The sequence below is a fragment of the Lethenteron reissneri genome, unplaced genomic scaffold, assembly GCF_015708825.2.
Source record: "Lethenteron reissneri isolate LAM-NWPU_2019-01 unplaced genomic scaffold, ASM1570882v1 scaffold_1041, whole genome shotgun sequence".
NCBI classification, from domain to species: Eukaryota; Metazoa; Chordata; class Hyperoartia; order Petromyzontiformes; family Petromyzontidae; genus Lethenteron; species Lethenteron reissneri.
In genome coordinates, this window is record NW_026890719.1 from 1 (window position 1) to 13,048 (window position 13,048).

Genomic DNA, 13,048 nt, shown 5'->3' on the forward strand with positions numbered 1-13,048 from the left:
AACAGGTCTGTCGGAAAGACAGCTTTTGACTTTCCGACAGACCTGTTCTTCACCTGAGGACGGCTGCTTGCGTTGTGGCCGAAACGTCGTGAGAATTATTTTATTATGTTTTATTATTTATTATTTTATTATTTCCCTTCTACGTGATGACTTTACCGAAAGAACCAAGAAGATGAATCCCTGCAGTCACGAAAGCTTTACATCGAAATGTAACCTGCATCATGGATTTCTATTGGTCTCCAGAAGCCGACGTGGTAGTGTAGCGGTCAGCGCTACGAACCCGGCGACCCGAGGTCAAGTCCCGCTCACGGCCGACGCCGGTGCCTCCCCTAGGTCGACTCGGCCTCAAATGAGTACCCGGTGCGGTGTGCGGTAAACATCGCCACCGGGGAGACAAAGGCGGCCGGGCGTGGTTGCTGGCCCACCCGGCCCCTCGTGTACCACAGCGCCGGTAGCCTTCACGGCACCCCCAACAGTCTGTTACAGGCTACACGGGGGGTCTTTGTATTTGTTGTGCGGTGGCGCAGCGGTTCGCGTGTGTGCGGGGTGTTTTGTGTGCGTCTGGCCTGCCACTCCGTCACCTGGTGGCGAATAGCCGCTATTGGTGCGTCTTGCAGTGCGTGGCGCGTGATGTGTGTGTGCGCGTGCGTTAGTGTGTTAGGGGGCTGTTCTTGCGCGCTGTGCTGTCGTGCCGTTGCGAGTTGACGCACGCTGTGCCACCGTGCTACCGTGTCGCTGTGACACGCTGTGTTCGCGTACTTCTGCGCTAGCATGCTGCGGTAGCGCCAGCGTGCTGCGGTAGCGCTAGCGTGCTGCGGTAGAGCTAGCGTGCGATGTGACCTCGCGTTGCCCCCCCCCCCCCACCAGCTGGAGCGCCTGCTGCTGATCGCCAAGGGCAACCGCTCCGTGGCGTCCACCGCCGCCAACAACCGCTCGTCCCGCAGCCACAGCGTCTTCCAGCTGCACATCCGCGGCAGCAACGACGTGACGGGCAGCAGTTCACGTGTAGGAGCACGCACGCACGCACACACGCGCACGCGCCACACACGCACGTACACACCAACATGCACGCACACACACGCACCTACGCACACACCACACGCAGCAACACACACGCAGCAACACACACCTCACGCACGCACACACACGCAGCAACGCACACACACTCACGCACGCACCCACGTGACGGGGCAGCAGTTCACGTGTAGGAGCACACACACGCAGCAACGCACGCACGCACACATACGCATTCACACGCACACACCCACGTGACGGGGTAGCAGTTCACGTGTAGAAGCACACACTCACGCAGCAACACACGCACGCACACACGCACGTCATCACCGGGGAGACACGGCCGGGACGTGCTGTTGACCACCCGCCCCACCCCCTCACGTGCCGTGCCCCGGCCTTCATAGATGCTCCGTAACACCTTGCCCCAACGGTCTATTAGAGGCTACGCGGGGGATCTTTGTCTTTGTGCGAGCTTGTGGACGCGTGTATTCTGCGTGTTCCCGCGTGTCTGTGTGTCCACGCATGCGTGTTCGTGCGTGCTCACGCTTGCTTGAGTTTCGATTTAAAGCATTCGTGACTGCAGGGATTCATCTTCTTGGTTCTTCCGGTAAAGTCACGTAGAATGGAATTAATAAAATAATAAAAGTAAAGCATAATAAAATAATATTATATTATAATATATTTTATTTTATTATGTTTTATTTTTATTATTTCACGTAGAATTGAAATAATAAAATAATAACAATAAAACATTTTAAAATAATATAATATATAATTTTATTATGTTAAATTTTTATTATTTTTTTATTTCCATTCTACGTGACTTTACCGAAAGAACCAGGAAGATCGTGCCTGAGTGTTGACTCGTGCCTGTGTGCTCACGCGTGCCTGTGTGTTCGTGCGTGCCTGTGTGTTGACGCGTGCCTGTGTGTTCGCGCGTGCCTGTGTGTTGACGCGTGCCTGTGTGTTCGCGCGTGCCTGTGTGTTGACGCGTGCCTGTGTGTTCGTGCGTGCCTGTGTGTTGACGCGTGCCTGTGTGTTCGCGCGTGCCTGTGTGTTGACTCGTGCCTGTGTGTTCGCGCGTGCCCGTGTGTTCGCGCGTGCCTGTGTGTTCGCGCGTGCCTGTGTGTTCGCGCGTGCCTGTGTGTTCGCGCGTGCCTGTGTGTTCGCGCGTGCCTGTGTGTTCGCGCGTGCCTGTGTGTTCGCGCGTGCCTGTGTGTTCGCGCGTGCCTGAGTGTTGACTCGTGCGTGCGTGCGTGTCCACGTGTGTGCAGCCCAGCTGAACCTGGTGGACCTGGCTGGCAGCGAGCGGCTGGACAAGTCGCAGTCGACGGGCGAGCGGCTCAAGGAGGCGCAGCACATCAACAGCAGCCTCACGAGCCTGGCGCTCGTCATCATGGCGCTGTCCAACAAGGTCCGTCACCCTCGCCACCCCCAACACCCCCAATGCCCCCAACACCCCAACACCCCCAACACCCCCAACACCCTCAACACCCTCAACACCCTCGCCACCCTCGCCACCCCCAACACCCCCAACCCCCCAACACCCCCAACCCCTCAACACCCTCGCCCCCAACACCCTCTTCCCGCTACCCTCGCCCCCATGGCACCCTAACCCCCGTCACCATGTTGCCGTGTCACCCATTCACCATGTCACGAACTCCCGTCACCGTGTCACCCATTCGCCGTGTCACTATGTCACCCATTCACCATGTCACCCATTCACCGTGTCACTATGTCACCCATTCACCGTGTCACCCATTCACCGTGTCACTATGTCACCCATTCACCGTGTCACCCATTCGCCATGTCACCCATTCACCGTGTCACCCATTCGCCGTGTCACTGTCACCCATTCACCGTGTCACCCATTCACTGTGTCACCCATTCGCCGTGTCACTATGTCACCCATTCGCTGTGTCACTATGTCACCCATTCATCGTGTCACTGTGTCACCCATTCACCATGTCACCCATTCACCGTGTCACCCATTCGCCGTGTCACTATGTCACCCATTCACCGTGTCACCCATTCACCATGTCACCCATTCGCCGTGTCACTATGTCACCCATTCACCGTGTCACTATGTCACCCATTCACCGTGTCACTATGTCACCCATTCGCCGTGTCACTATATCACCCATTCGCCGTGTCACTATGTCACCCATTCGCCGTGTCACTATGTCACCCATTCGCCGTGTCACTGTGTCACCCATTCGCCGTGTCACTGTGTCACCCATTCGGCGTGTCACTATGTCACCCATTCGCCGTGTCACTGTGTCACCCATTCGCCGTGTCACTATGTCACCCATTCGCCGTGTCACTATGTCACCCATTCGGCGTGTCACTATGTCACCCATTCGGCGTGTCACTATATCCCCATTCACCGTGTCACTATGTCACCCATTCGCCGTGTCACTATGTCACCCATTCGCCGTGTCACTGTCACCCATTCGCCGTGTCACTGTGTCACCCATTCGGCGTGTCACTATATCACCCATTCACCGTGTCACTATGTCACCCATTCGCCGTGTCACTATGTCACCCATTCGCCGTGTCACTATGTCACCCATTCGCCGTGTCACTATGTCACCCATTCGCCGTGTCACTATGTCACCCATTCGCCGTGTCACCCCCCCCCCCTGTGTCGGTACAGGAGCAGCACATCCCGTACCGCAACTCCAAGCTCACGTACCTCCTGCAGAACTGCCTGGGAGGGAACTCAAAGACGTAGGTGGTGGCACACCCACACCACGCGCACGCACACACACACACACGCACCCACACACACACACACCCACACCACACACCCACACCACGCGACACACACACCCACACCACGCGCACACACACACCCACACCACACACACACACACACACACCCCACACACCCACACCACGCGCACGCACACACCACACACCCACACCACGCGCACGCACACACACACACACGACACAACTCACACATACGCAAACACCACACGCACAGCGCACAAACAACAACACCCACACCATCACACACAACAACACACAGGCACACCCACACCACACCCACACAACACCACGGGCCCACACACGACACCCACACCACGCGCACGGCACAACGGACACACACCACGCTACCCACAACACACACACACACACAACCAACACGGCACACACGCGCACAACACACCCAACCACCATGTGCAGCAAACACACCACACACACACTGCCCCACCCACGCACACAACCACCCAACGCATACCACGCGCACACACAACCCACACATCCACACCACGCGCACGACACACACACACACCCACACACACACACCACACACCCACACACCCACACACACCCACACCACGCGCACGCACACCACACACACTGCCCACACCCACGCACACATCCACCCAACCAGACCCCGCACACACGCACCCACACACCCAACCACGCGCGCACACACACACCCACACACACGCACACACCCACACACACCACGCGCACGCACACCACACACACTGCCCACACCACGCACACACCCACCCAACCAGACCACGCGCACACACACCCAAACGGACCCAGACTACATGCACACACACCCACACCACCCACCCACACACACACACACCCAACCAGAACACGCACACACACCACCCACACCCACCCACACACTGCCCACACCACCCACACGCACACACCACCCACACCACCCACCCACACGCACACACACCCAACCAGAACACACCACACGCACCACCCCACACACTGCCCACACCACCCACACGCACCCACACTGCCCACACCACCCACACGCACCCACTCACCCACCCAACCAGACCACGCGCACACACACCCACACGGACCCACACAAAGACAAAAGATCCCCCGTATAGCCTACAGACTGTAGGGGCAAGTGCTGTTAGCGAGCACCTATGAAGGCCGCACGTGTCCTCACCTGGTTGCACAGAATGCCTCTGCGTGGCGTCAAATGTCGGTTTTACACGTGGTGGTGGTGGTGGTAGCAGTAGTAGCAGGAGGTGGCTTCCCGACCAATATCCACAATGGAGATGTTGTGGTGAGATGGCGTAAATAAAATGGGTGTCGTCAAACCCGCCACCGACCCGACGCATGCAATCGGCAAGGTTGCGTTACTAATTGGCGGGTTAGCGACACATTTATAATGAGTACATTGGCGAGATCTGAGCCAAACAAAAACAGCCTCTTGTGGCGTTAATGTGAAAGCTCCTCGACTTGGCAAAACCCGTCTGGCGGGGTCCATGCGGTAAACAAGGTCTGTGTTGTCTAACCACCCACGCACCCACGCACGCATCCATGCACCAACTCTCACACTCACCCACGCACTCACCTACCCACGCACCCACCCACACACCCACCCACACACTCACCCACTCACCCACACACACACCCACCCACACACTCACCCACTCACCCACACACTCACCCACACACACACCCACCCACACACTCACCGACTCACCCACCCACACACCCACCCACCCACACACTCGACCCACCCACGCACCCAACCCATGTACCCACTCATCCACGTACCACCCCACACACTCACCACAACACACTCACCCACACACCCACCCACACACTCACCCACACACCCACTCCACACACTCACCCACACACTCACCCACGTACTCACCCACACACCACCCATGCACCCACCCACACACTCACCCATGTACCCAACCACGCACTCACCCACACACGTACCCACCCACCCACACACTCACCCACGTATCCACACACTCACCCACCCACACACTCACCCACACACTCACCCACACACCCATGTACCCACCCACCCACGTACCCACCCACACACCCACTCACCCTCCCTCCCACCCACCCCGCAGGTTGATGTTCATCAACCTCAGCCCTTCGGAGGACAAACTTCTCCGAGACGCTAAACTCGCTACGGTTCGCAACAAAGGTGCGTGCGTGTGTGTGTGTGTGTGTGTGGTCAGGATGTGTGTGTGTGGTGAGGGTGCGTGTGTGTGTGGTGAGCATGTGTGGTAAGCGTGTGTGGTGAACTTGCATGTGCGGTGAGTGTACGTGTGCTGTGAGCATGCGTATATGGTGAGCTTGCGTGGTGAGCGTGTGTGTGCGGTGAGCGTACGTGCTGTGCTCAAGCGTGCGTGGCGAGTGTGCGTGTGGGTGAGCGTGCGTGGTGGGTGAGCGAGCGTGGTGGGTGAGCGTGCGTGGTGGGTGAGCGTGCGTGGTGGGTGAGCGTGCGTGGTGGGTGAGCGTGCGTGGTGGGTGAGCGAGCGTGGGTGGGTGAGCGTGCGTGCGTGGCGAGCGATGGGTGAGCGAGCGAGCGTGGGTGAGCGGCGAGCGTGGGTGAGCGAGCGTGGTCATGCTAATTGCCGCTGTGGCTGCAGAACCCTTCGGCCTCGCCGACCTCTGACCCCTACCCCCTGCCCTGTCCCGTCTGCGTGACGGACGACGCAGGTCAACGAATGTGCCCTTCATCGGGAACCGCGCAGTGCCAACCGGACTTAGACAACCGTACGTTAGACAACAACCGGACGCAGACGGATGGAGTCGTCTCATCGTTTGAATCGTGCGCTGGGGGCGGGCGGGGGGGGGTAAGACCACTTTGAGAGTCCTGACGGAGACCTGAATCGGAGAGCAGCCCGCCCGCGGCTCGCGAAGTCGTGCAGTCGTGCGGTCGGGGTTTTATTTTAAATGTTAGCCCAGGGTTCCTGTTTGCGTTCTCAGTAGTCGCGCGCCAAAACAACAAATTCGGTTAGGCGGTTCGCCAGCAGGCAATGGTCTCCACCGCCATCGTCGCCACCGCCGTCATGATAACCACGTCATCACGACCACCATCATCACCGTCATCATCACCACCACCACCATCATTATCATCATCACCACCATCATCGCCATCATAATCATAACCTCATCATCGCGACTACCATCATCACCGTCATCACCACCACCATAATCGTCAACATCACCACCATCATTATCATCACCACCACCATCACGACCACCATCATTATCATCATCACCACCACCCATCATTATCATCATCACCACCACCTTTATCATCACCACCATCTTTATCATCATCGCCACCACCATCATAATCATAACCTCATCATCGTGACCACCACCATCACCGTCATCACCACCATCATAATCACCACCACCATAATCACCACCACCAACATCACCACCACCATCATCATCATCACCACCACCATCATCATCATCACCACCACCATCATCATCACCACCACCATCATTATCATCATCACCACCACCATCATTATCATCATCACCACCACCATCATTATCATCACCACCACCATCATTATCATCACCACCACCTTTATCATCACCACCATCTTTATCATCATCGCCACCACCATCACCACCACCATCACCACCACCATCACCACCACCATCACCACCACCACAGCCTTAACGGACCGTTCGGTGGTGGCACGCAGCCTTTCCAGCAGCCTGTCCCGCCACGCTCATCTCATGAAATGCATTTTATATCTCGTAGAGCGGTGTAGCGTATTGTAGTAGTATTGTAGTGTATCGTGTAGTGTTCTAGTATAGCGTTGTGTCTGTGTGTCTAGTGGTGTACGTTGAACTTCCTTCGCGCCGTACGTAGCCAGCCGTCGCTAGTCAGAGGTGCGGGTGGAAGGACAACAAATGTAAACACACAAACAACAACAACGAGCAGCGCCTCATGAAGGCCGGCACTGTGGCACGGAGAGGGGGGGGGGGGCGGTGTGGTTTGGCCAGCACCACAAAGACAAAGATCCCTCCCCGTGCCCGCGTAGCCTCAACAGACTGTCGGGGCAAGTGTCGCGAGCGAGTGGCAGCGCCGATGAAGGCCGGCTACACGGGGAAGTGGTGGTGTTGGTGGTGGTGGTGATGTTGGTGTGTGGTGGTGATGTTGGTGGTGGTGTGGTTCCAGCCACCAAAGACCTCGTGTGCCACAGGTCTGGCCTTCACAGCTGCAACTAACAGCACTTGCCCCCAGCAGCCTGTTAGAGGCCACACGGGGGAGTGGTGGTGGTGGTGATGTTGTTGGTGGTGGTGGTGGTTCCCGCCACACCAAAGACCTCGTGTGCCACAGTACCGGCCTTCACAGCTGCTGCTTGCAGCACTTGCCCCCAGCAGCCTGTTCGAGGCTACGTGGAGGGTCCGGGGATCTTTTTGGCACGTGACCTCCGGCCTGTTCGTCTCCTGTGCCTCCCGCCCCACCGCTTGCTGTCGTGTCGCTGTTGGGGCATGAATGGGAATGGCTTGGGGAGGTAAATAAACAAAAAGAATCCACGTCTATTTATCCTTTTGATGAGCGGCTTTCTTTTCGTTTGTTCGTTGCTGTGATTGTGTGCGATGGGGAGAAGTGGGCGGGAGGCGGAGGAAAGACGACACTTATACACTACATTATACACTACATTTATACACTACATTATATTATACACTACATTATATTATACACTACATTATATTACACTACATTATACACTATATTATACACTACACTTATACACTACACTATACACTACAGTTATACACTACACTATACACTACACTTATACACTACAGTTATACACTACACTATACACTACAGTTATACACTACACTATACACTACACTTATACACTACATTATACACTACACTATACACTACACTGTATACTACACTTATACACTACATTATACACACACACTACACTATACACTACATTATATACTACATTTATACACTACATTATACACTACATTATATACACTATACACTACACTATACACTACACTATACACTACACTTAGACACTACATTATACACTACACTATACACTACATTATATACTACACACAACACTACACTATACACTACATTATACACTACACTATACACTACACTTATACACTACATTATATTATACACTACATTATACACTACATTATGCACTACACTTATACACTACACTACACTACACTATACACTACATTATAAACTACACTATACACTACACTCTACAGTACACTTATAACTACATTATACACTACAATATACACTACACTATACACTACAGTATACACTACACTACACACTACACGTATACACTACACTATACACATTATACACTACACACATTATACACACTATTATGCACTACATTATACACTAGATAATACACTACACTATACACTACATTATACACTAGATAATACACTACACTATACACCATTATACACTAGATAATACACTACACTATACACTACATTATACACTAGATAATACACACACTATACTACATTATACACTACACTATACACTACACTATACAGTACACGTATACACTACACTATACACTACACCAGGGGTCGGGAACCTTTTTGACTGGGAGAGCCAAAAGCCAAATATTTCTAAATATATTTCATTGAGAGCCATATGGTATTTTTAACGTATAATAAAAAAATGTCTCACTTTTAATGCGACTTCTGGTGCTGCATGGTTTTGCTGATGGCCTTGTAGTCTGGTTCGTACGTGGTGAGGTTGAGCTTCGTGCAGGCGTGACCCGTGACATTTATCTTCAAAACTAATTTCTGTTTACTTTAAAATGACACACTATTATGAAACAATATTTAAAAATCAGTTCCAAACTGATTTTTTGTTTTTTCATTATTATTTTTTTTAAAACTCAAAATTGTCCGGGAGCCATATGCCGTCACTGGAAGAGTCATATATGGCTCGCAAGCCATAGGTTCCCGACCGCTGCACTACACTATACACTACACTTAGACACTATCTTCTTGGTTCTTTCGGTAAAGTCACGTAGAAGGGAAGTAATAAAAGAATAAAAATAAAACAATATATAATATAATAAAATAATATTTTATTTTATAATGTTTTATTTTTATTATTTTATTACTTCCCTTCTACGTGACTTTACCGAAAGAACCAAGAAGATGAATCCCTGCAGTAACGAAAGCTTTAAATCGAAACTTAGACACTACATTATACACTACACTATACACTACACTACACTTCTACACTACATTATACACTACACGTATACACTACATTATACACTACATTATGCACTACACTTATACACTACATTATACACTACACTACACTTATACACTACATTATACACTCTACTTATAAACTACATTATACACTACACTTATACACTACATTATTAACTATACACTACATTTATACACTACACTTATACACTACACTATACACTACATTATACACTACACTATACACTACACTTATACTACACTTATACACTACACTATACACTACACTATACACTACACTATTAATACATACACTACACTATACACTACACTTATACACTACATACACACTACACTTATAAACTACATTAACACTACACTATACACTAATACACTACACTTAGACACTACACTAACACTACACTTATACACTACACTATACACTACACTTCTACACACTACACTATACACTACACTACATACTAACACTACACACATTATACACTACACTTAGATACTATACTATACACTACACTTATACATTACATATACACTACACTATACACTACACTTTACACTACACTACTATACACTACACTATACACATTATACACTACACACATTATACACTACACTATACACTACACTACATTATACACTACACTATACACTACATTTACACTTGATAATACACTACACTATACACTACATTATACACTACACTAAATTATACACTACACTATACACTACACTACATTATACACTAGATATACATACACTATACACTTGATAATACACTACACTATACACTACATTATACACTCCACTACATTATACACTACACTATACACTACACTACATTATACACTAGATAATACACTACACTATACACTACATTATACACTTGATAATACACTACACTATACACTACACTATACACTACATTATACACTACATTATACACTCCACTACATTATACACTACACTATACACTACACTACATATACACTAGATAATACACTACACTATACACTACATTATACACTTGATAATACACTACACTATACACTACACTATACACTACATTATACACTACATTATACACTCCACTACATTATACACTCCACTACATTATACACTAGATAATCCATACCACTATACACTACATTATACACTTGATAATACACTACACTATACACTACATTATATACTAGATATACACACTATACACTACATTATACACTAGATAATACACTATACACTATACACTACACTATACACATTATACACTACACTATACACTACACTATACACTACACTATACACATATACACTACACTATACACTACACTATACACATTATACATACACTACACACACTATACATTATACACTACACACACTAACACTATACACTACAATACACCTACATACAATACATAACATACACTATACACTACACTATACACTACACTATACACTACACTATACACTATACACTACATATTATATACTACTGTAGTGCAGGACTTTGTCCCCGGGTGTCAAGGATCACACGGAGACCAGATTCTGTTCAGGGCTGCCGCAGTTTATTCATTCTCTCTCTCTCTCCACACTTCACCTCGTCGCGGGCACTCGCTACCCCCACACGTCTCTCTTCCTCTCTCTCTCCAAGCTACCTCGCACGCAGCGTAGCGCTAACCACTACACCCGCCGCTCCCCACACAGACACGCACACAGAGAGACACACGCACACACAGAGACACACAACGACACGTGTGATGCGAACTTGCTCTGCGGGCGCACCACCTAAGACCTCACCACCACCAAGCGACGGTGCCGACGCTGCTTCCCCTTCACCACCCCCCACGTAAAACACACTCGCACATTCCCCCCACATAGAGCCCCGAGGGGAGGTCACCTGGCCGACAGGTTTTCACCCAGAAGCCCTCTCATCGGGATAATCTTCACGGTTTCCTGCGGCCAGGGAATTGGGCGATCTCCCCCGATGCTAACCCGCACCGCGGCGCCGTGACTTGCGTTGAAATTACATGGTCACGAGGGCTGCCCAGCCACCGCGGTTAACACACACACCACACACGGGTCGGCAGGCAGGTAGGGGGCGGAGCCACGAACGGCGGGAAAGCGGGGTCCCCCCTCTGATTGGTCGGGCGCTTGGCGGCAAACTCAGATGCGGACGTCGCTGAGATCAACGGTCCGAGTGGAGCTCGGGTACAGGCGAGCGATCCGATTGGCCGGCAGATTGGGCTTTGATGTAGGTAACAAACAGGTCCCTGTGGGGTGGGCTGGTAGGAACGAATAACCAAAGAATATAAACATAATGTATTATTACACTTGTTTAGCCAGGAAAGCCTCACTGAGTCTAAAGGTTTTTGTAGGGTCCTGCCAAGTGTTTGCAGTAGGGGGCGATGTTGCTACACCTAATCGGACGATACGAAGGGAGAGTTTGAGGCCTAGTTCTAGGCTTTAGGCCGCTGTGAGTTAATTTTTAATTTAAATGTTTTAATTAAAAGCTATCTCAGGGAATTATAAGGGAATGTTACACTTGTTTAGCCAGGAAAGCCTCACTGAGTCTAAAGGTTTTTGTAGGGTCCTGCCAAGTGTTTGCAGTAGGGGCGATGTTGCTACACGTAATCGGACGGACGGACGATATAATCTATTGTAGGCTGGTTCACTTCGTTCCTACCAGTATAAGAGGACGATAGAAAGGGGCAAGAGGCTCTCTTTCTGCTCAAGTCCGCCTCGGGACCGGAGGCTTGCCGGCCACTAGACCGTCCGTGAGACGATCATCAGCGTAGCCAGGCCTCGCTCCCAGCGAGAGCTCCGTCCATCCTCGTCTTCCCCCCCCCCCCCCCCCCGGCTCTCCACGCAGCCGAAGCATAAGTACGTGAGAGAGAGAGCGGGAGTTGGGATTTAACTTAAAAGAGTCTAGGACAGGGGTCGGCAACCTACGGCTCCGGAGCCGCATGCGGCTCTTTACGGG

The 13,048-nt window shown here is 50.7% G+C and overlaps 1 long non-coding RNA gene across 1 annotated transcript; it reads left to right on the forward strand.

The window, feature by feature from the left end:
• The first annotated feature begins 1,181 nt into the window (after positions 1-1,181).
• LOC133361423 (uncharacterized) lies at positions 1,182-5,957 on the forward strand. Its single transcript, XR_009757363.1, has 4 exons — positions 1,182-1,204; positions 2,289-2,428; positions 3,671-3,744; positions 5,889-5,957. It is a non-coding gene; the product is annotated as an uncharacterized LOC133361423 (long non-coding RNA).
• Positions 5,958-13,048: the final 7,091 nt, after the last annotated feature.